The sequence below is a fragment of the Camellia sinensis genome, chromosome 7 (genome assembly GCF_055761805.1).
Source record: "Camellia sinensis isolate YWXY chromosome 7, ASM5576180v1, whole genome shotgun sequence".
NCBI lineage: Eukaryota > Viridiplantae > Streptophyta > Magnoliopsida > Ericales > Theaceae > Camellia > Camellia sinensis.
Window position 1 is genome coordinate 101,050,584 of NC_138967.1, and position 25,897 is coordinate 101,076,480.

The 25,897-nt window shown below is 38.5% G+C and overlaps 1 pseudogene across 1 annotated transcript in view; it reads left to right on the forward strand.

Annotated features, from left to right (window-relative positions):
- The window catches only part of LOC145795225 (26S proteasome non-ATPase regulatory subunit 2 homolog A-like), a 28,718-nt pseudogene extending 22,652 nt beyond the window's left edge, over nt 1-6,066 (forward strand). Inside the window, exons 14-19 of the transcript XR_014335793.1 lie at nt 1,691-1,749; nt 1,848-1,961; nt 2,066-2,151; nt 5,258-5,366; nt 5,473-5,579; nt 5,672-6,066. The product of XR_014335793.1 is annotated as a 26S proteasome non-ATPase regulatory subunit 2 homolog A-like (transcript). The remainder of the gene's footprint in view (nt 1-1,690; nt 1,750-1,847; nt 1,962-2,065; nt 2,152-5,257; nt 5,367-5,472; nt 5,580-5,671) is intronic.
- Nucleotides 6,067-25,897: the final 19,831 nt, after the last annotated feature.

Here is a 25,897-nt window from a genome sequence, read left to right on the forward strand (position 1 = left end):
GGTTCCAGCCGAGATGTTTTACTCCGACTGAAGAGTTGATGATTTGCTCAACTGCGAGGTTCCAGCCGAGATGTCTTACTCCGACTGAAGAGTTGATGATTTGCTCAACTGCGAGGTTCCAGCCGAGATGTTTTACTCCGGCTGAAGAGTTGATGATTTGCTCAACTGCGAGGTTCCAGCCGAGATGTTTTACTCCGGCTGAAGAGTTGATGATTTGCTCAACTGCGAGGTTCCAGCCGAGATGTCTTACTCCGGCTGAAGAGTTGATGATTTGTTTAACTCCGAAGTTTCAGCCGAGCTAATGTTGCTCGCTAAGAAGGAAGTCGCGGAGCGGATGTTGCTCGCCTTCTTTGGAGTTCCTTGGCCGAGCTGTTCTTGTCTGCCAAGAAGGAAGTCGCGGAGCGGACCTTGCTCGCTTTCTTTAGAGTTCCTTGCCGAGCTGATGTTGCTCGCCGAGAAGGAAGTCGCGGAGCGGACCTTGCTCGCCTTCCTTGGAGTTCCTTGCCGAGCAGATGTAGTTCGCCGAGAAGGAAGTCGCGGAGCGGACCTTGCTCACATTCCTTGGAGTTCCTTGCCGAGCTGATGTTGCTCGCCAAGAAGGAAGTCACGGAGTGGACCTTGCTCGCCTTCCTTGGAGTTCCTTGCCGAGCTGATGTTGCTCGCCAAGAAGGAAGTCGTGGAGCGAACCTTGCTCGCCTTCTTAGTGCGGTCACCGTCTTGCAGACTAAGAACCGAGGAAGAGTTACCCCGGTCAAATAGGTAATCCCAGTCACGCTTGAGCGGACGGAATTAAGGGGCAATTGAGAGGGAGATTTATGATCTGGATTGGGCCGTGGAATTGGGCCGGACAGATTTGGGCCGGACAGAATTGGGCCGGACAGATTTGGGCCGGACAGAGTTGTGCCGGACAGATTTGGGCCGGACAGAGTTGTGCCAGACAGATTTGGGCCGAACAGGTGTTGGGCCAAGTTGTGTGGCCCAGCCTTGAAGGAAGCTGCTCGGTTAAGCAGCGCGTGGATTAACCGAGCTGCAAGGATCCGCGGTTACGAAGCCGGTCAGGTGAAAGGTCCAGCGCTAGGAAAGGCAAGGTTGGACCGAGGTACCTTTTTGCTCGGCAGGAAGGTCGACCGCAGACAAGCGTGAGTTGTCCCGAGCTCGGCTTTGCCGAGATGCCGCCGAGTCCGGTCCTCATCTGAGCTTGGCTGTTGAAGTACTTGGGCTTGAAGCGCAGCATGGCAGACGATGGCCGAGATGGTACTGCCCGGCTGCCGAGCTCCTAGGAGAATGGGTAGGCAGTTGGGTTAGGTGGTGCTCAGCAAGGTTTATGCTGACAGATGGGATAGTAGTGCCACGTGTTGAGAGGACACTGGGAGTAGATTTGGGGCGCAGAAGGTATATAAACACGTCTGCGCCCCCCATACGCGGACAGATGAACATTTGGTGAGACATACACTAAACACTCAACACTCTCCCTTCTCTCTATCTATCCCCTGTGTGTGTTCTAACTTGATTGTCGGAGGGGTTTTCCGGCCACACACCGCCGGGTAGCTCACCGCTATTGTGCTCGCAGGTGATCGGACAGAAACGGAGCTTGGAAGAAAGGAGTACGGGCTTGCCGGAATATTTGCTCCCCGTACACTTTCCATGGGTAATATTGCCAAGTAATTTATGTTTGGATGTTCTAACCCAGGTAAATGTCATGGACAATTAAGCAGAATTAGTCACGATACAGATATAGAAGTAGCAATGGTATTTTCACTTTTATATAATATGATGATTATTCTTATTGTTATCAAATTCTAGTTAGTTACAGCCTAAAGTTCGTCATGTTTGTCTGGATTCTACAGGCTGCCGTCATCTCCTTAGGTTTGATTGGTTCCAGGACCAACAACGCTAGAATAGCTGGCATGCTTCACAATCTTTCGAGTTATTACTACAAAGAACCTAGGCTTCTCTTCTGTGTAAGCTTCTCTTGGAGTTACTTACATATAGTGCATCTCAGCTTTCCTTCCCTTTTTAAAGTGTTCTATTAGAGATTTAATGATATGTGTTGTCTATTGTGCAGGTACGAATTGCTCAAGGTCTTGTGCATTTGGGGAAAGGCTTGTTGACTCTTGCTCCATATCATTTTGAGCACTTCTTGCTATCCTCGTAAGTGTTTCTTCTTGTGAGAGATGACAGGTGAGCTGGTTGAGGATTTCCCTCTGGGAAGATGACAGGCACGGGTATGGCTGGTGACAACTAGAGGTGTGAGAGGAGAGGCAAGGACAACCTTAAGAGGGAGAGGGTGGCAGTGGAGAGCTGGAGTACCAACGAGCAATGTAGAGGACATATGGCCTGCTTGGAGGTCCCCTTTGTATAGGGTGGCATGCCAGCTCATCTGAGCACACGTTGCGTGACCCCCTTGGCCAGGCAAAATGGAGGGATTCAAGGTCAAACTTTGCAACCTCTGATGCCGGCCTTGAGGCATGTATCATATGTGGACAAAGGGTAGGTATGATGCATCCATTTCTGGGTGTATTAGGGCAGCTCAAAGGTAGGTATGATGCAGCCATTGAGGTGTCAGGCGTTGGTCAAAGCCCCTCTCTCTTTGACTGGATGATCTTTGAGTTCTCTAATCCTCAAGTCGTCCAATGGTCCTGAGCGTGGCGCCTGGGTCATGCTCCCAACCTAGGTAGTTGGAGTCAATGTTTTGAAAACCGCACCAGATTGAACTGTTGACCGGTCCATTTTTTGGTCCAGTCAACCCGCCAAAAACATTTACTAAGAAACCCTCCGTTAAACTGCCAAACTGCTTGAATTAGTGCCAGTTCCTTAGAAACAAATGACCCGCAAGGCATGCTTTAAGGCTAAACAAAATGTAATGGGAAGGAGTTTCGAACTCGTGACCACCTTCTTGGACTAAATGCTGCGAAACATTTGACTACCACTATTAGTTTTTGCAAAGGTTTATATATAATAGATTTATTCACATATTTCAAGAAATTAGTGCCAAAAAAGACTTTTTACATAATTACATTTATATATATACCAAAAATTATACATATTTATATACAATAATATATTAATACATACATTATGAACTTAGGCTTTATGTAATTTTTTGGTTATTTTAATACCTTTATTTTTATAAAATTTTTAATATATTTATAAGGTAATTAGGGCGGTGTAAAACGCTACCCAATCCACCAAAATCGCACCAATCCACATTGATATATCCACTAACTATGGATTAAATTTTGAAATTTATAATCCGCTTTCGAAACTGGTATGCTCCGCTATAGTTAATTCATATATATTTTTAGCGTAAATTACAAACACACCCCTGAGGTTTATTTAAATTACAAATTACCCCTTGTGGTTCTAGAAATTACATTATGCCCCATAAGATTTCTAATTTCATAACAAATGGGTCCTTTTATTAATAAATCATCAAGTTAATTAATGGTATTTAACAATGTTAAAATTTTATTTGAATTAATAATTATGATAATTTTATTATTGTATTGGTGAACAGTTAGAAATTGCACATTTTCAATTAATTCTGTTAAATAAAAAATTCTGACAGGGAGGTATTTTTAATTTTCCAAGCCACAGGGGACAATTCGTATTTTAAGCAAACCTCAGGGGGTGTTCTTGTAATTTATCCTATTTTTTAATCTCTAATGAAATATTAAAGTAAAAATGAGTATGAGAAATTTAAGATGTGAAATTTGTTACAAATTAGTAGTTATATATATGAAAAATATTATGTAAAATTAGTTTGTGTTATATATATAACAAATATTATGTAAATTAGTGTTATATAATCAACTAGCAAATTGAAACGTCGCAAACAGCCGAAACCGCGGTTTGGTTATTTGCCAATCCGCCATTCACAGTTTAGTTTATAATTTTACTCTCAAACCACCCGAATTGTACCACGCACACCCCTAAAAGTAATTATGACATTACGATTTGATTCTGGTTGACCCGACAGTTGAATTAGTGACTCTTGACCCGGTGACTTTTTCGAAACGGTCTGGGTTTTAGAACATTAGCTGAGGCATTTGTCTTCCAAAACGGAGACCTCACTCAGGTGGGGGTGATTGGTCCTCGGGTCCATTGGCTGGAGATGACACTTGGTGTGCAAGGCTAGCGAGGTACCCATGAGGACTGATCCCATATAACTACACTTCTATTAAGAGTACTTCAGGGCCCATAAGAACTTTTTAATCTTAGGTATAGAACTGGTTTGCAAACAAATCAGCAGGAGATGACCAGTTATTGGGATGTTTGTTAAAAGGTTCTTCCAAAAGGGGTATCTTTCACGTCAGGAGTGAGTGGCCCGTTATTTATTTATTTTGGATGATTTTTTGTGAAGCTTTAATTACATGATTGACATCTAAACTACTCCATTTTGTATTTCAACCAAGCATTCCACATAGTTTATTCACTTTTAAGTTATATTAATGGAATTCTAGAAATGGATCAATATCATTCATAAGGAATTTCCAATGACTAGTAAGGTCTTGGTCTTGGTCTTGGGAGTGTGCTCTTTCTAAAGTTTAAGGATTGAAACCTCTTAGGTACTAACAATTTCTTGGGACCATTGGACTAGGGGAAAACCCTTGAATTAACTGTGGTGCACTTGCGGGAAACTCTTTGCCGAGGGAATGTGCACCTCTGGGGATTAGTCGAGTTTTGATCCGGACACCCTAGTGCCAATCAATAAATAAATAAAATAATAATAATAAAATTGTACACTTACGTTTGTGATACGTAAAAGAAATGCAGTTATTGGTCTAGAAATCTATTTTGTTATAATGGTGCCAAATGAAGCATTGTTTATGTAAGAGAAGGATTCAATTAGCTGATCCAAACAAGTTGGATTCAAGGTTTTGTTTGATTAAGAATGGGTGCCAGATTGCTTTGCTGATTCACTTCTTTGACGGAGTAGACCATTCAGCGCAAGGGAATTTAAGTTCTGCACTGCCTACGCAGTACGTTTACTGGTGCGAAAAGATTCCAGGGCATGGCCCTATTGATAAATATAGTTACTTTGTCCGAAGTTATTCAGTGGTTGTCATGGGGAATAAAACATTTTCACTTTCAAGTAAAAGTCTGGGATAATTTTTTTTTTTACTTACAAATAAAAATGTGGAATAAAACATTTTTTGGGGAGAGAATGTGAAGTGTTTAGCCTTTTTAATTTATTATACCTGTCAATTTTTTTTAATCAGCTCAATTTTTGCATGTATTTCTTCTTTTCCCCCAGGACGGCACTGGCTGGAATATTAACTATGCTTCACGCATGTCTTGATACGAAAGCCATCATGATGGGGAGATATCCTTTTATTCTTTATTTCCTTGCTTTGGCAATGCAGGTTAGGTCTCAGTTTGTAATACTTTTTTCTCTCTCTCTCTCTCTCTCTCTTGATGGTTGGGCAGTTTACATGTTGATTTCATTTTATATTTTCTACAATGCAACAGCCAAGAATGCTGATGACAGGTCGACCGAAGACTATCACTGGTTTCCAGACCCACTTAACACCAGTTCTTCTGGCTGCCAGCGATAGAGCAGAGCTTGCTACTGAGAAGTACTACAATCATTCCCCTGAACTTGGAAAGTGTACTATTTTAACTGTTTACCTGTTGATTTGCTTACTAATATAATTAAATGTCTCTGCAGGTATATTCCTCTCTCTCCCATTCTTGAAGGCTTTGTCATTTTAAAAGAAAATCCAGAGTACTGTGAAGGTCATTAGCTGTGTATTAATTAGGATACAAGTAGAGCTGTTTCGATTAAAAAATTCAACTGAGTTCAGATGTATGTTAGGTCCAATCTTATTTTGGGATGATTGGATTTGGACTAGGCTCAAGTCCACCACTAATGGAATTTCACCCAATGATGGCCTGTTGGTTGGGCTTATACATGCTATGTACCCAGAATTTTATGCATGAAATCATGTAAATAGGTTTATATTTTTCATCTACTTTTAAATTTTGAAGGTAATCAAAATTTTGTTATGATGACTTGTGAGATTCAACCAGTTCAATGGGAAGCAATTACATTCTTTGTTGGTTCTTCTTGGGTTTAATTATTTTACGATGTGTTTGGTTGAAGGGTTTGAAAAGGGAAAGAGAAAAAATGTGTGAAATTAGATGAAATGTAGATATGTTTTATTTGCATTTTACTTACTTTTTTTAATTTCCTTTCTAAATCTTTTTTAAATTCTCCAATCAAATAGGGTTTTGGGATTGAGAGATATAAGCTAGTAGGACCTGTCTGAGCATGATTTTTAGGCTCTACATATTTTTGTGGGCTGGGCATATAATTTGGGCGCGGCCTGAGATTCATTATACATATATGTTTAGATGTATGTCATTTTCGTTACATGTTAGCTACTAGTGTTCATTATGTTTGGTTAATTACAAATATATTTTTTGAGATTTATTTAAAATATAGATTGTCTTATGTGGTTTGAAAAATTATATGTATCCTCTTATTCGAATGTTAGAATTTTTTATTGTACAAAATTAATTAAAAAAATAAAATTTTTAATTGCTCTCTTATATAATAATAAAATTATTTGAATTATTAATTAAAATAAATTTATAATATCATTAAAAAATATTAATTGATTTGATAATTTATTAATAGAAGAGATTATTTATTATAAAATTAAAAATTTCAAAGACAAGATGTAATTTTTAAAATTACAAAAATAATTTATATTTTAAATAAATTTTAAAAGAATATATTTATAATTTACCCTTATGATTTTTTAAGAGATTATTATCTAAAATTTTGTTTATTACAGAATAAATTAAAAGAAAAGACAAATTTTATTTTCTTTCTTGTGGTTTAAGACCAGGGCACGGTTCAATTGTAACCAGAAAACCTCTATATGGTTTTGTACTAGAGTGCAACATTAATACCATTAATTATAGATGTAAAATAACTATAATACTCTCAGACCTATATTTTTTTGTTATTTTTTTTCTTTCTTCGCTCTCATACACATAATTTATAATGTCTAACATTAATTCAATTAAATCACAATTAATTATAAATTATAAATTATTTATTGTAATTCTTAACTTTTTTATTCTAATTTTAATTTAATTGTATTTTAGATCACAATTAATTCTAAATTATAAATTATTTATTGTAATTCTTAACTTTTTAATCTAATTTTAATTTAATTATATTTTAGATCACAATTAATCCTAAAATTCTTAATTATTTATTATAATTCCTAACTTTTTATTCTAATTAATTTAATTATAATTGAGTTCAACTCTTAATTATTATTTATTTTATATTTTTATTTAATTATATTTTAAATCAATTCTTAATTATATTTTATATTTTACATCAATTCTTAATTGCATTTTAATTTAACTTTTTTTAATTTTAATTAACATATTAATCTAATTTTAGATTTAGAGAAAATTGGGATAAAATTGTCTTTTTGTATCAATTTTATTTTAATTTTAAAAAAATTCAAAGCCACTCTAAAAAATGGTGTGTATAATACACTTTCTATTAGTTTGGATGAAAAAAAAAATTAATGGTAACACTTTAGAACAAAACGACATGGAGGCTTTATGACTATATTTGAACCATAGAGGGGGGGATAAAGTGCTCCAACCCCAAACCGTAAGGTGGTAAAATAAATTGAACCCTAAAAGAAACATACAAAATAAAAAATAAAAAAAACAATACTTGAAAAAAAAAGTAGAGAAAATTGAAAAGAATATAAAGTACGAAGGGAGAATGGCGAGAAATACAAAGAGAGTGCCAATGTATTCAAGATAGAGTTTTACTAGTGATTTGTAAATATAAAATTCATCAGAATGATGTGTAAATGATATTTGTGAAATTACAAAGATAATAGTAAATGTTTTGATTAAAAATGAATGGGAATTGGAATGGTTGCTATGTGGGGGGTATAACAACCATTACTATGCTGCATGATTTGGGACCCATTTTGATGATTAGAACAATTCATTTTTTAGGATACATCGACTAGAATATATCTATAAAAAATCAAATTGATCGAATATTGGTAGGACTTTCATCGAATTGCGTTTGTATCTAAAAGAAATAATGATAAATGTGATTTGAATTATAAAACTAAATACAAATGCACTTTGATGAAAGGGTTATCGATATTCAATTAACTTATTTTTTTGTAAGTATGTTCCATTCAGTATACCTTAAAACATGAACGATTTTGATTATCGAAATGAGTCCTAACATAAGTTCCACAAGCCGTACAACAGTGGCTGTTAAGCAGCTACCCTTAGACCAAATGAAGGAATCACTAGATGCCACCTTATTTTGTATTGAATTTTTGTACAAACATTTTGTTTATATAACATTACTATTTTTTTTAAAACATCACATAGGAGTTCTTATTGAAAAATTTAAAATATTAGGTACCTTAATATTACAAGGGATATGATTGTAGTAACTAATTTGATTCTTAAAATTTAATGTACCGGTGTGGATGACCTTCCTTTGATCTGACTGGAAAGGAGATCAGTCAAGGTACGCGTAAACTAGTTCGGACACCCTTTACCATTGAACCCCAAAAAATATTTAGGTGGGAAGATGTTGATGCAAATAGGAGTATGATCCAATCTTTAATAGGCAAAATCATATATAGCCACTATTTGTGATTTGAACTTTAACCAACCTCTATTCTTTAGAAGGTCGCAACTTAAAATTCAATAGTATTATAAATTTAAATTTCATTATTTAAAAAGTATTTGGAATTATTATTTTATGGTTCAAATTTGTTTTACATATAGACTCTATTACATAAATTCAGTCTTAACCGCATATTCTCACTTGGGATAAATTAGGAATAGCAAAAGTGGAGTTCATAGACTTATTCCTTAAAATTAGGCCAAAATTCCATATTGTTTCTTTTTAAGGTCTTGAAAATAATTTATGGGTACAATTAGGGGTCAATGTAGTAAGTAGCTTTTAATAAAATTCTCAACTCTTATTGAGAAATACCACCCAAAAAAAAAAAAAATGCTAATTAATAACAAAATATGTATTACTCATTGAGCACATAATTGAGTGTTAATTATGAAGCTATTCGATTTTCGTATCTTGTCTAATTTTACTATTTGTGGGTGTTGATTTTTGATCTCACAACTAAACAGATCTCCTTGTCGAGATTTAGGAAACTCAGTTGGAGAGCACACGGCAGAATAAATTAAGTGAAACACCTGTACATAAGAAAATAAGAAATATCACGGTGGCTCGTCTACTCTAGGACACTTCGACGATCAAGTTAGTAACTTATCTCACAAGATATCAACACAATTAAACAACTCACAAGTAAAAGAATACCTTAGATCCACGGGAGTGCCTTACTTTTATAATCAACGTTGCTCTCATCTCTTAGAAGTATCACTTCATGGAACTCAAGCATAACACTTATCTCGAACTCTCAGCTAGATAAGAATGATCCTACTTAAGAGCCTCATTTTTATTCAAATAGAGAGCCTCAACTTACCTAGGACTCTTGTCCTCTATCAAACAATCTCGAATTCTGATATTACCATACCATATCTCGGTAATACCATAACAACTTTGATAACATGACTCATCTACGTGGCACCTCAAATAATCACCTCAGCCATGTGGGTAGCCTAAAAATATGTCCCCACAACTGCCCCCTAGGTTTTGTTACCTCGGTAAACTGAGGTGATGGAACCTACATCATTTGTCTTCTCAACATGTCGGCTAAACAACATGTAAGAGATACTAGGAATGGCAACGGGGCGGGGCGGGGCGGGGCCGGGGATCACCCTCCCCGTCCCCGATCCCCGATTGTGAATATCTCCCCGGCCCCGGCCCCGATCCCCGACGGGGAACCTACCGTCGTCTCCATCCCCGCCCTCAACGGGGAGCGGGTTTCCCCGACCCCGAAATATCCCTGACCCATTTTTTTCATCATCAACAACTTATAAAAAATAAAAATAAAAAAATTCTGGCTCAATCATCAACAATCATCAACAATAATTCATCAATCATCAACAATCATTAAAAATGTACAAGCCCTCAGATCTGGTTCATTTTCTTTCACCATCTGGTTCAGATCTGAGAAATGGCAAATAAAAACGCTTTAGATTCAGAACTGAAATGAAGAGAGAGAATATATATATATATATAGAGAGAGAGAGAGAGAGAGTCGTCTTACAGCGGAGCTGAAACCCCATACTTTTTCGCCGGCGACGATGACAGGGTATGCAACGGCGACGATTGATGATCATGCAGCGGCGACGATGATCAGATCATAGAGAGAGAGAGTGAAAGAGAGAGAGAGAACAGATCTGTTAGATCTGAGTACACCTTTGCGGCTGTGGCAGTGGGCTCGGACCTGCGGCGGCGGCGGTGGTGGCCATGAGGAACGAGAGAGTTAAGAGTGAGAGTTGAGATGAGAGTCAAAAAGAGAGTGAGAGTGAAAGAGAGAGTTGAGATTCCGATCAAAAAAAAAAAGAGAGAGTTGAGATGAGAGTCAGAAACAGGTTAGAGAGTAAGAGATATAAAACAACACAGCTCCTCAAAAAAAACAAAAAAAAAACAACACAGATATATTATATATATATGCATATAATATAAATATAAAGGGTATAAATGTAATTTTATTTTGGGGAAATTCGGGGATGGAGCCGGGGACGGGGACGGGGCCGGGCCGGGGCTTGAACACTGATCACCATCCTCGGCCTGAAACAGATCGGGGATTGATTTTCAAATACCGTCCCCTCCCCGTCGGGGGTATTTTTCAGAGAAAAACCGCTCAAATCGGGATCGGGGTCGGGGATCCCCATCGGGTCAGTTTCAAATTGCCATCCCTAAGAGAAACTTCTCCATTCGAGATCATGACTCGTTGGCATCAGGAAATAAGTACTCAAGGGTCCACTCATCAAGAACCAAGAACTAAAATGTTCTTTCTCATCCAAGATCAACATCTCAACCGAGATTGCATTACTAGCCGAGATCGTGATTCGCTAGTTCAATAACATCAAGAGTTTAAGATCTATAAGCTGTCATGTCATAACTACCTCAACCATTTCTTCCACGTGTCATCACCATACTGGTCCATACTTATCATGTGATAGGCGCATCATTTCACCTGTGAACCACGCCGCCTGACATTAGCTGACGTCAATTAGGAATGTCGCCCAAGGATTCCAAATAATGCCCTTTGTTGCCCTTTTAGTTTTGATCAAAACTCTTTCCCTCTCTCTCCGTCTTTTCACTTCTCCGTTCATAACTCTTTCTCTTCTCTCAGCCTCTCTCTCTCTCTACAATTTTTCCTAAACCGCTATTACCAAACGACCAAGCTTTCTGAAACTGCTCCAGTTCACCATCTACGACAGCCAAACCACCGTTCTGCTCTGATCAATAAAAGCGTCTCACTTTGGCAAGTACAATCTCAGTTTTCTTTCCCTCAATCTCAATCTATAAGTTCTCTAATCCTTCAATTTCAACTTTAGTTCTTCAAAATCTCCTCATGACCTTGAATATATATACTCCATACGATTTGGTTTCCTTCAATGGCCTAAACACCGCACACACTGCACTCGCACTCGAATCTATATCATTTTTTTTTGGTTCAATTTGCCCTTATTTGCACTTTTCATATTTGATTGTGCATTTTCATCACTACTTTGGATGATACTCCGGACATGTTCTTGCATTCCTGTGTTCTTGATTATACTCTGAATCTGCCCTTTTGTCATTCATTGTCTCCAGATTGCTTTATCCAATTCCTGCACATTTCCATTGTTCTTGCCCAACCTAGATTTAGGATTGGGATTTGCTAGAACACTAGGGTCATGTTTGATTCACAAGACTAATAGTAAAGTATTAATAATCCTATTAAATTCGTGTGGTATTCACTATACAATTGGATTAATATCCATTGGATTAATAATCCTAACCCTACCCCATTACTAATAATCCTACAAATTTGTTGGATTAATTATCTATTAGATTAATAATCCTAAACCAAAATGTTAAAACAAACATAGGATAATTGGGCCCACGGATTAATAATCCCAATCCCATGCTTTAATCCACCCAATCAAACATGCCATAGGAGAATTGAAATCTAGACCTTCTTTAGGATCTCCCGAACCCCAACCCAAAATATTTGAACCAAATAATACTTAGTAGTGCCACATCGGACCTTGGGTTCATAAAACCCTAACATAGAACACTCTTTGAAGAAAACAGTGCCAAAACCACCTAGCCAAGATCATGGTTATGCACAAATAGAGGGTAGACTCCCCTAGCGAACTAGAGTATTTCCGCCAGGAGTTTGATATCCCAGTCGATGTCCAGATTAGACTAGCCGATGAGAACGATTCCATCATACCTTAGGAAAATTACATGCCCTTCCTTGTTGCATCAATCATTAAGGGTGGAATTAGAAACCCCTTTAGCATTCTTTTTAGAGAAATGATGCACTACTATCGCCTTAACCCCATAGCAATTAACACCTTTAGGATTATCAACGACATAGCCGAGTTGTGTCACCGACATAACGCTAGGCTAACCCTATTCGATATCCAATACTGCTATATAATGTGTAGCCTTAAATCTTCTAACGATATCTTCTACTACCTCAAACTCCGGTCAACTGCCTATAAGTTGATAGTCGATCTTCCAAACTCCAACAAGGGTACTAGAGAAGACTATCTCATTGTCTCAGGCAACTGGAAGTTTGCATCAGATAATAAACTATGCCTCTTTCCCTTACGTAGAGGGATCTTTAGGGAAGATGAGGGTAAACACTTAGTTTTCCTAGATCACACACGTTCATAAACAACCTTCTTATATATAGTTGAATTCTCACATTTACTCTCTTGTTTTTGTAAAGTTACCCCAGTTAAGCAAGTCCTTCTGCAAGTCAAATGTCAAGTGGAATGACCTTGTTACCAATAAAAGATTGCAAGACCCTTATTCTAATCAACTACATGTTGACATACAGATCTCCTCTGCTCGACATTTCATCTAGAAGCAGAACTCCACCATCTGCAACAATAGTGCCAACAACATCTTCCCCACGCACAGATCAAGCCTCCACTTTTGATCCAGTAAATCAGTTGTCCACCTCGCTCCATCACAACACATCTCTCTAGCTCAACGTCAACGTCGTCGCCGGCCTACCAACGCTCTTGCAGGAGGACTCGTAGCAGAAAGTACCGAGGTAGTGACTTGCCAGCTTATGACCCCGCAAACCTACCAATCGCTCTTTTTGCCTTCAAACTTGGCACCAGAGTTACCGTCATCTCCTCCTCTATAGGGATCTCCGTTTTACCCCGACCTTTATTGTGTTCCGGACTCAGTTCCGTGATTGTGTGTTGATTTCTATGTCTCGTTTTCTTCCTTTAACTCTATGAATTTGAGTTTTGGGACTTGTTGGGCGAATTTGGAACAGGTTGGTTGTCAGTTGATACAAATGGTTGTTGCCCAGATTTCGGTCTCTTTGCTCGAGCGAGGCTTTTTGCGCTCGAGCGAGCCTTGTGTGTTTGCTTCTTCGCTCGAGCGAGAATTGAGGGTCTTCAGGTTTTTCTCCCAAACGCAGTGTTTCTGGGAAGGTGAAAGTGCGTCGCTCGAGCGAGGCTTCTTGCGCTCGAGCGAGCCTTGTGAAATTGTTTCTTCGCTCGAGTGAGACTTCTTGCGCTCGAGCTTGCATCTGCGTCTATGACAGACCTGAAGCTTTGCATTCTACGCTTGAGCGACACTTCTTGCGTTCGACCGAGGTCACTGTTATGTCTGGTCGCTCGAGCGAGGACTCCTTCGCTCGAGCGAGGATTGCGTATATCAGTTCATAGCAGAGCTTTTCTGCATCACTTTTGTTATCTCTTTCACCCAAAACCCTAGCCCAACTCTTTCTCTCTCTAAAATACTCTCTCTCTCTTTAAATACACCTTGATTTGGGGGTCTCTCAACCTTAGTCCCTTTGATTAAAAAGATAGAGCAACTTGTGGGCTTCCATTTGATCCAAGAAAGTTTGAGTTTTGGGCATCTTCAAGTTCCTCCTTCTTCCTTTTTGAGCTTCTCCACTTGAGGTAGGGATATTCTACTCTTTAATATGAGTTTTAACCTAGGTGTTTGTCATTGTGCATAAATGGTGGGATTTGGGAAGGTTTGGATGAACTTAGGGTTTGGTTTCTATGTATAATAGAGGGGTTTTCATGTGGGTTTACAAAATAACTATGGGGCTTGTACATGAAGTTCTCTAGTTTTGAAATGGTGAAATTCTAGACTTACGTTGACATTTTGGAATTTGGGAAAATTTGCCCTAGGTTGGGTTGAATAAATTAAGTTGTGTGAATAATGAAATTAATGTGAAAAATATGCAATTGGAAGACTATGTGAATGGATGGTGTAACTAGATTTGTTAAATCACTCACCCATGGAAATTTGATAAATTATTTGTTTGATAAATTTATTTATCTGTTTAGAAATATCTATTTTGGGATTGTTGTAAGAGTAATATTCCTTTTTCTTGAGAATTGCTGGGATTGGTTTGGCAGGACTTACAAAAATTTCAGGGACGAAATTCTTTTAGGAGGGTAGGTTGTGACAGTTGTTTTTGGTGGACCGCTCGAGCAATCATTTGGTCGCTCGAGCGAAGATTCGTAGCTCTCAGTAGTTTGCCATTTTTCAAATGAGACCGCTCGAGCAATGAAGTTGTCCTTTAATCATAGATTTCATGCTCCAAGTATTTTCACTCGCGTTTACCGCTCAAACGGTGGAAGTATCGCTCGAGCGAAGAAAAGTTCATTCGAGCTGTCTGCCGAGGCAGCTGACTTAAAAAGTCGATCCTTACTCATTTTCTTTCCACTTTTACATATCCTCTCTCTCTCTCTCTCTCTCTCTCTCTCTCTCTCAAACCCTAGCCTAGAAACACTAAATCTCTCTAACTTCTAGCCAAAATCCACCCTAAATCTTTCAAGAAAATGAAGGAGCAAGTCTAGATCAAGACTTTCACTGATTGTTTAGAGGTTTTTCGAAGTTTCACGTGGATTCTCATCTCTAGCTTCTACCCTTGAGGTAGGGGTGTCTTTAACTTATTATATCTTTAATTTGAAACTCATATGTGGTAATTTCATTAGATACTCATCATATACATCTATTTATATATATATATATATATATATCTAGATGAATATATATATATATGGGGAGATTATTTTGTGTTAGTGAAGCAATTGGACAAAAGTGAGTAATGTTTCATGATTATGGAAGGATTGTGTTTATTATTGATCATTATTGTTGTTTGTAATGACCATTAGCTTCAATTTCTTGAAAGTGAGGAAATCCCTAAATTTTATATAAAACCCTAGTTTTGGAAATTGTTCAATAAAAAGGGGTTTTGCTTAATTGGTTTCAAAAACATGAAATTGAAGGTATTTGCTTAACTTTGAGGTTGAAATGTTTTTCGATATACACCTTGTGTTGGTGATGATGGTTGGTTGAGTAATCCTTATTATTGAAGAGTGAAATAGGGAATTATTGTGAATTGGAATCATTCTAGGGGAAACAAGAACTTACAAATTCATGTATCATATGCATCATTTAATTTCTTTATGGTACAATCATGGTGCGAACAATGAAAAGTTGGAGAGGGGTAAATAGTCTATGAGTCCGAGTATGAGTCGGGTTGATTTGAGTTGTGTATTGTATTTGGTACCCGCATGGGGAGTCAAGGTGTCCAATTGCCCTGTATGCACATATCACCGGACGAATGTGAGAAAATGTTTTTGGGTGTCCACGAGCCCACCATTTCTGGAGTCAGCAAATGTGGAAAAACATGGTTTTGGGTGTCCACGTCCCCGCCATTTTTGGAGTCAGCAAATGTGGAAAGGAAAATAGTTTTTAGGTGCTCATCGCCCCGCCGTTTCTGGAGTCGAAAAATGTGGGACTATTTTCAGTATACGAAATCTATATCTATGTATGTATTTTGAATTTTGACTCTTACTTGGAAAGTCATAGTATATTTACCGCCCCGTCTAAAATCAAGAAATGTAAATTAACCTTAACATTACTCATTGCATACTCATGCATAAAGGCATATATGTATACATAATGAAATTTACCAAGCGGTTGCATTGCGTGATTGTGTATTTTTCAATTGATGTTATAACCTGTTAAGTGCATTACCTACTGAGCTTTTGCTCACCCCAAGCTAACCAAATTTCAGGAAAAGAAAATGAAGTCCTTCCTAAATGACTGTTTTGAGAAGAATAAACATTGGAATGTGAAAGCTTTTGTTTGAAGTCATGTTATGTGTATGCCTAAGGCAGGTTTGGTGACTATCTGTTGACTTGTATTTCAGTGTAACAAAGGACAAATTTCGAGGGAGAACTAACTTGTAACTAATTTTGTTGTATCATTCCTTACTTGTTGAACTATTATATTTTGTTTATGAATGTAATGAGACAATGTTGTAAAGCTTGGAAATAGTTCAAAAGGGAAGGAATGTTATTGATGTTACTTCATTACTATTTGTCTCGTTCTCGTTGTTGATTGTATATTGGGAATGCCCGGATGAATGGGATCAAGGAGGTTCATTGTCAGGGCGTTACAAGTGGCTCTTTCGGATCCACAACAAACTCATCTGAATTTGACCAAAAGAATTCCCTCTTTAGAAAAGACTGACATGTCTCAGCAGCATGTGCCTGGACTTGATTCTCAATTCTAAAAATGTCCATAGATTCCCGCAACGCTCTTGCCCTTTCTAAAGCCAAAGCTCCCATGGCTTGTTGGCCCACAGGCTCGGCCACATTTGCCTGGCCAACTCCTTCCTCTTGTGCCAGAATTTCATCATGAATTGACACTTCCTGACGTCTAGGCCTACTACGCATACCACCACCATGTCTGCATCCTAACATTCTAATAAAGGTAATGCAAAAATTTAGCACATTCACAAATGTGCCATAACTAATTCACACATGTTCTAATACAATGGACAACACGATAATTCACTCCACGTAAGCCAATCACGTATTCACAAATGAATCTCCTTTCTAGATAACAAACATTCCGCAACATTGCCAAAGTTCCTATTAGAATTAGCAGTGATCGAGTGCTCTTCTAACAAAACTTCTAAAAATTCGTAGACACAATCAATATCTTAGAAACTATATCCCATAGTCATTTAATCACATAAGTATGTTATTACATAGCGTACCAAGTATACAACTATTACTGCCTAGCGAAACAAACCCATTGTGGTAATAACCACGCCCCATTAGTCCAAAGTATTCAAACTCATTGCACTCTGATACCAAGTTGTAACGCCTCGAAATTTATACAACGGATACCCTCATAATACCTAACAAATATACGAAAGCTCATAAGATTCAATCATTCAATATAAGACGCATTGTCAGAACTGCCATCCATTCCTTAAGTCCTTTGATGTGTTACAAAAGAAAATGTCACATGCATTGGTACATTCATTAACCCTAAGCCATGAATCTATAGCATGTGACAAATATACGTAAAATCATAAAGAAATAAAGACAACTCCATATCCTAATGGCTACATTTTTCCAAGACGGCACTTAGTTACAACAAAAGTAGGTTGATGCCCAATACAGATAAAACCCTAGGCTTATTCAAAAATATCTTCCCAAACTAACTCCTTAGCTGAGGCATATCATTAATTCTTGTAAGTTGGTTTCCACATAGGGTGAGCTAACGCCCGGTAGAAATTAATTTAATATTCTATATAATGTTTAACAATGCCATACGGTGAATGCACATGAATGCCATTTACCAAACGATGCATTTTCTCTTTCAAACAATGCAATGCCATGTTTATAATTTAATTCATAAACCATTACTTTCAAAACAGAAAATAGTGCAGTGAATACACACACTTGGAATCTCTAGCTACGTGTCTGCCAATAGGCTATACAAGTATTACCAAAGCCATTTTACATTACTAACCGGAAGGATCGGCACCTAACCACGCGGGTTTCTGGACTTGCACCGAAGACACACAGGCCAACATAAAAAAAACCACAACCATACCCCCTAACTAGATTCTCCAACATATTCACCATTTTTTCTAAAAAATGATACATTTCAATGTATGAGTATGAAACAGTGTTCAAATGAGAGATGCATGAGTTAGTGGTTTTAATTGACCTAGTTTTCATGCAATTTTTACAACAATCAAAGTTATCCTCCACCGATAGTCCAAAACAGATATTTCTATTCAAAAGATAAATTTCAAGCAATAGATATAAATTCATAATTTCGAATTTGTAGTAACAATACATGTTCAACTCCACTATCTAATTCAACAAGGGTTCAAATATTACTCCACCATTCTCATCCTTATTCAAAAACAATAATTTCCACAGTTTTCCAACAAAATAACTATTTCTTTCAAAATCCATTTAAAAGAGAGATTTTCAATATTTCAATTCTACTCATCAATACAACCATTTTCAATGAATCCATTTCAAAACCCCTCTTTTATACCCCCAAAATCAACCCAAAATACTACTCTATTTAAGAACATATAATGAAGCTAAAAATCATATAGAGATGTTAAAGAAATCCCTACCTGAAAATAGAAGAAGAAGAAGAAAAGGGATAAACCCCAAGATTTGATGGAGACCAAAGCTTGAACTTTTCAGATTACAATGATCACCATGATGAACTCTACCCTTTATCCCAAAGCACTGAGGCGGTGAGATTAGCAGATGGTGTATCGGAAAGTTTATATAAGATTTTAGAGAGAGAGAGAGAGAGAGAGAGAGAGAGATTTCATTCAGAAAATATGGACATAGGAAGAGAAAAACAGAAAAGTGAAAAAAAGATCTTTTCCCACAGCTTTATACTAACAGACCACTCAAGCAACCAAAACACCGTTCGAGCGTCAGACATAACACACCACTCAAGTGACGAAAACATGGCTCCAGCGAAGAAAGAAAATTCCCAGAAAATTTTTCCCAACAGAATAGATCGCTCGAGCGAGCTAATCACCACTTGAGTTAAGAATAACCCCCTCTCAGAAGTTCATACCTGCAAAAGACCGCTCAAGCAAATAAAAGACCACTCGAGTGAAAAACACCCTACTCCCAGAAGTTCAGATTGCAAATACCTATCCTGGGAGAAACGAAAGACTGCTCAAGCAAAAAAAAGACCACTCGCGCAAACCCAAGAATAAATTGATAGAATTTTCCTTGAAATACTAAATCCCAACATGTTCAAAACATAACCAAACACTCCAAACAACCACTCTCATTCAATAACAAGACTAGATGAGGTATAAATAACAACAGTAGATAACAGATTCGAAATCAATAGTATAAAAAGGGGTCAGGTCTTAAACCAAGCTGCTATAAAATTTGCAGAAATATGGGGAACATGAAGAAGGTTATGAAACTTAAACGAATAAAAAGGAGTAGGGAGAAGACCATTACCATTGTACTGAATAGGAACAGTAGCTCCATCATCAACCATTACCTGTTCATAACCATTATAGGGCTGATAAAGATGTAAGTTCTGAAGATCATGTGTAATGTGACTGGTAGTCGCAGAATCCAAAAACCAATTCTTAGATGAATCTAGTGGCAACATAGGCTTTATTTGAACCATCTGATGAAGTATGAAGAGATTTAGGTAAAGAAAATGGCTGATATGATGAATCTATACAATACCAACAGTTTAGGGAAATATGATTTCCCTTGCTACGCATCTAGCATCTGACAGAAGAATTAGATCTTCCACCTTTGCATCCATGTTGAAAGTAAGGTCATCCACCTCTATGATCATTGCAATCTCTTCTATGATTAAAGCTACCATGATAAGCATTATGACATCTAGAATTTTTAGACTGTGAAGAAGAGTAAGCCATGTGTGAATCAAAAGAGACCTTAGAAGTATTCTCAATATGAATAGCTTCAGAGCAAAGAAGTGAAGACAGAACATCCATGGAAATTGGATCAGTTTTAGCCCTAATCATAGTTTTGAAAGCATTATTGTCATGACCCGAACCCGCCCCTATGGATTAAGGTCATAACCAGCCAGTAATCACGAGATCACCTACGGCCTCAAACCAAATAAATGTATATCATCAGAGTTAAGGGGCCAAAACGGAAGAAAATTTAAAACTTTGTCCATAGAGCTGACATTTCACATATGTGTCCGTTAATAACTGTAGACGCGCCCCGCGAGGGGCCCTTCGCTACTACAGTTCGGACTCGCGATTTTTGTTGTCGCGGTTCTTAATCTTGAACCAAAGAGTCCAAATTTGGCAAATCGTTTTGAGAAACAGATTTTTGAAAAAGTAGTGCCAAACATGGACTGCTTTGCCAGATACAGAGTCGCCACCTAAATATTTTAAAATGGGGAAATTTAGGAAACCCTGACTCGATGCCGAAGGCCACATGTCCGTCATCACCGGAGTTGTCTCGGCTCGGGAGCTTAGGTACGATCGGGGAAGGTCAGCTATGAGCAACCCCTTTCGCCCGGTCCCAAGACCGGCCTCTACTAACCATGATATCCGATTTTGAAAACGTCATGTATTCTTATTCCATTTATTAGCCTAGAATTACTACGTTATGCGCACAGTAAACAAGTATAGACTAGATTGCCTGATTTGGAAATAAGCATTGCATATCCGTTTGTTTTGGAAAGTGCTTTAGATTTTGCTACTTGCAAGTAGGCTAAAACACGGATTTCAACGAATTTTCCCAACTCAAACAACCCAACCTTCACCCACAGGCAATCAGACAGTTTATCACATAAGCATCTAGCCACATGGTAAACATACTGTCATGATAGCATTCGCACGCATGTGATATGCTAAAGCATTAAAATACTTACATAGTACTCCGTGCCAAAACAAAGAACTCGTTAGCAAACATGCATGATCCAAGTCCGTGTTAAGTGCCTAATGCATCGCATACAAAATGTTGCTAGAATAGGCTCGGCTAACCTAAACATGGCATGTGAAAATGCACAACTATCACATATTCAGCTTTGAATTTGAAGTACAAATGCAGTTAGCGTGATGTACCGAGCCCGGTGCATGCGAGACAAATATATGGATGCACGCATGCATAGCATGAGGTATGCTAAATTAAACATGCCCTAATCTACCATCATAAGCAGGTAAATAAAAGGGAAGAAAGAAGTGGGGATTGGAAGACATACACGCCACTCACCCACACTTATTACAGATTTGCCCTCGCTCAAAGGGACCAAATAAATATTACAAGTTAATTAACTACGCAAGCTAATTAAATATTACAAATTGCCTAATCAACTAAGCAAATTTAATTAAACTAAGAAAACAGTAAATCACCTCGGGAAATGCGCCGCCATGCGTGAGCTGCCTCTGTTTTCCTTCCTTCACTCCTCTGGAGGTTGCCAAAACCTCAGGGATGCTTCCTTGGATGCTGGGAGACATCACCGGCTGCATGGAATTGCCACCGGCAGTGGGATGTGGCCACCGGCACAAAGTTAAGTTGTCGGCAGAGAAATGATTGCCGGTCGGCACTTTACACTGCCGGTCGGCAGAGTGTTCCTACAGAATCTGCAAATGACAGCAACAGAGGGCAAGGCAAAGCATGGCAACACAATTCAAGGCATATATGCACCAACCATGTCCCTTATCATGGTAATGACTCAAAGGGGCATGTGCCTCGATTCTCAGACCACCAATCACGCATTTCCATGCATGATGGCCCAAGGAATCAAGTATGCAATTTTCATGTCAAATGAAATGCAAACCAATCAAACAAACTAAGGCCCAATTCCTATCATCAAGTCAAGGAATAAGGCATGCATGCAAGATGTAATGCAACCTAGGCATGCAAGCTAAGGATGCAACATGACATGGCAACAAGCTTATGCAAGCATACAAGCAAACATGGGACCATGCAAATGGATGTAAAGATGGACTTATACATGAATTAGGCAGCTCTAATAAGGCCCAAAACAGTAGCCAAAATGCCCAAAAAAAAGGAGGCTAAACACACATGCACACATACACATGTTATGGTCCAAACCTCAAGCATTAAGCAAGCAACATTCAAGCACACTTGACAAGAGATTTCATGGACGATTAGCATGCAACATGAGCTCTAAAATCATGCTAAAACATGGTGTCAAACCAAGCAATAAATCAAGCCAAGCATGCAACAAATGGCCTAAGTGCTCAAAACAAACCAATGGAGTATTGAACTACACTTAGCAAGACCAAACATGGCATGAACTCATTGACCAAAAATAGAGTTTTAGGACATTAATACAAGGCCTAAGGATCACTTAGATGGCATCCAAATGACTCAAAAACAAAGGCATGCATAATCACCAAAACAAGGAGCATTGCTACACAAGCTTATGAGGCATTAAAGAGGCATGCAAGGCATTCATGCAAGCATGAAAATGGGACTGAAATAACATGTAGGGTGACCCCAAATCACCAAATCAATGTAAAGATGTCATGCTATACATGCACATACTTAAGGCCAACAAGCCGGAATGCAAAGTGGCTATACCAAGCATGCTAAAATCAACCCAAACACTTATGGACAGACCTAAAACATGTCAAGATAAGCACAAAATCTTCACAAATGTAAGCCTAAAACATGCTAGAAACAAAGGCACACGACCTAAGACATGTTAAGGAATCACAAGGCATTACATGGCAACTATGCTAAGCATGCATGGAGTACCAAAACCAATTTAAAATCATGTTATATTACGGAAATATAAGCATGAAAAATAGTCTATACATGCTCAACACACACTCAAACATGATGCTCTCTCAAGAGGCCAAAACATGCCCTTTTCAAGGACAACAAGGAAAGGGGGTGGCCCTCTCCCTTTAGAGACTTCAAGGCACCATCTCCACCACTGAAATCCCTCAAGATTTTAGTGGTGAAGAGGCCCAAACACCAAAGTCCCGAAACTAGCACAAAATAGCACAAAATGAGGCCTTTTAAGGCCTAAGAGGGGTCAAACACCCTCAAACCACAAAACACTCTTAATAAACAATCAAGAGGGCCTAAAAACAGAACTTTTTTGTGTTATACAATAAGCACAAAAACGAATTTAAGACAGGTAGAAATAGGGTGCAAAAATGGGGAATAAAGGGGTGAGATTCTTACCCTTGAAGCCTTCTTCAACAATGATGCTCCAATGGCCTTCCTTGGCTTGAATCCAACACCAAAGTACTAAAATCAGTCCCTTAGAACCTCAAAAGCTAGACAAAGGTGAAACACTAGGTGTTTATGTGCAATAGTAAGACACAAAACACCTAGAGCATAAAAGAGAGGGAAAGAGAGATACGATGTGTATCTAACCCTAACCCTAAAACCAGAGCTTAACAATGGCTATCTAAGCTCTCAAAATATCTCAAGTGTCTACCCCCTTCCAACAAGAGAGAGACCCTCTCTATATGGCACTTCTTGTCTTGTAAAGCTTACAAGACAAGCTTCATAAGAGGGGGATCCCTCCATACACAAAAGCAAGACAGCTGTCTTAAAATATCTGCAAAAGCAGATGCACAATAGTCGGCCGGCCAAAAATGCCATCTTGGCCAAAAGTAGTGCCGGCCGGCACTAAATAGTGCTGACCGGCAACAAAAGGTGCTGGCCGGCAATAAAAAGTGCCGATGGGAGCAAAAACCAGCCGGTGGCCTCTAGCCACTGCCGGTGATGGGTGGGGATGGTCTACAAGCCCTACCCTGCCTCTCAAAGGCAAAATGTCAGTGTTTGGTGCAAAACCAGACACTAAACGGTCGAGTTCGGAGATCCTGAGGCAAGGCGCGTAGCCGAGGCCTCCGGGAACTCCAAACGAACACAAACATGGATGATCACCGAGTGTTCAAACGGTGACGTCCAAGTCTTGAGGACGGCAAAAATGGGGTGTCTACAATAACCCACACCAAAAGGAAAGCTAACATATGAACTTTGCACAACAGGATCATTCCATTCATAATCAGCCAAACCAAAAAGCTTATGTACAAAGGTGATCCAAAGTTTTCGCCAACATTAGCAAAAGTACAACAACGAACAAAAGAGGTGAAAACAAGTCTCGTACGTGAGACGTTTGGGCTGACTCCACAAAACTTGACTCTTCTCACATAACTTCACCGAGGCTGGGTTTGTGCATCTCTTGGCTCACCTACAGACACATGAATAAGAGTGAGCGAAAGCCCAGTGAATAATATCAAGTAGAGAAGATACATGAATGAACTTTGAAACAGTTACATCAGACGGCCTTGGGCCCAATTCATGTTTCTATCTAATGTATCAAACGACAAAAGTTCTAGATGTATCAAACGGCCTCGAGCCCAATTCACTCATGTCCGACAACCTTTGGCCCATTCATTCATGTCCAACGGCCTTTGGCTCAATCGTCTGTATCCGACGGCCTTTGTCCCAATCATTCATGTCCAACGGCCTTTGGCCCAATCATTCATGTCAAACGACCTTTGGCCTATTTCATTCATATCCAACGGCCTTTGACCCAATCATTCATATCCGGCGGTCTTTGGCCCAATCATTCATGTCAAACAGCCTTTGACCCATTTCATTCATATCTAACGGCCTTTGGCCCAATCATATAGTAAAACAAATATTTGCCCACAATTCAAATTAACAAGCTTATAAGACTTATAAAGGAATAAGCAATAGGACAAATAACATACTTCAAAATATCTTTACTAAGATATTACTCACAGTGATCTACCGGTGGATTTGCTCTCGTGCTTGACCCTACACATTTCATGAACATAATGGGTTATAAATGATTCAATCCGTTCTTAATTCATACATCCCCCTTAGGCTTCTTTCTTATTCTTTTAACTCGTTTACAATGCTTAATGTATGCCTAGGAGTACTTAGAAATGAAAGAGAATGGAAAATGAAACACAAAACATCTTTACAAAGTTTCTGAAATAGGGCTCCCTGCTCGAGCGTGGCTTCTGCCGCTCGAGCAGACCCCTTTGGTTTGCAAAAGTACTGGTTGCCTCACTTTACCGCTCGAGCGTGACTTTGAACGCTCGAGCTGAAAGTCAAACTATGTGGCTTGGAGCTCGAGCGTGAATCTCCCCACTTAAGCAGACATCAATGTCTACAAAACTTCTAGGAATTAGCATTTCACGCTTGAGCAGCCGTTGCCTCGCTTGAGCGGACATGGCGAATTCTGGGTTTTCCAACAAGCTGTTTGAGCTTCAAACTTGCATTCAAACTAATGTAACTTGCATATTATGACTCATACTTCACAAACACATCCTCTAACATGATACAAATGCGAAATTACAACATTATGAAGCTCAAATCCTATGAATCAATCACACGCATACTCAAATTATACCAAATCTATCTCCAACACATCAAATTCATGCATTCAAAACTCATACCTCCATGAATTGTACTTGCATGTGGGATATAACTTTCATTCTCAACTTAAATGATATAGAGATGTTCAAAAGCATGAGCTTTAATCAAAATTCAACATGGATCATGTATTTCATGCTCAAAGATACAAATTCATGGCAATTTCTTACATGCATGCATTCATTGACTTCAAATTCATCAAGATCAACTCAATTTATGTTCTAGATCACCATCTTACTTTGAATCCACAAAATTACAACTTATACTCATAAATCTTTGCTCAATTACTCACCTAGGAGCTTTAATCCTCACAATTGTAGTTAAATCTTAAGTTGATCTTCAAATCCTTAAAGTTTCTTGCTCAAATCTCCAATTGCCTTCACTCCCTCACTCTAACCGACTCTTTCTCTCTCTTTCTCTAGAGTAATCTCAGCCAAAATGAATTAAAGAGGAGGAATTGAGTGTAATAAGGCTATTTATATAGGCTTTCCTAATC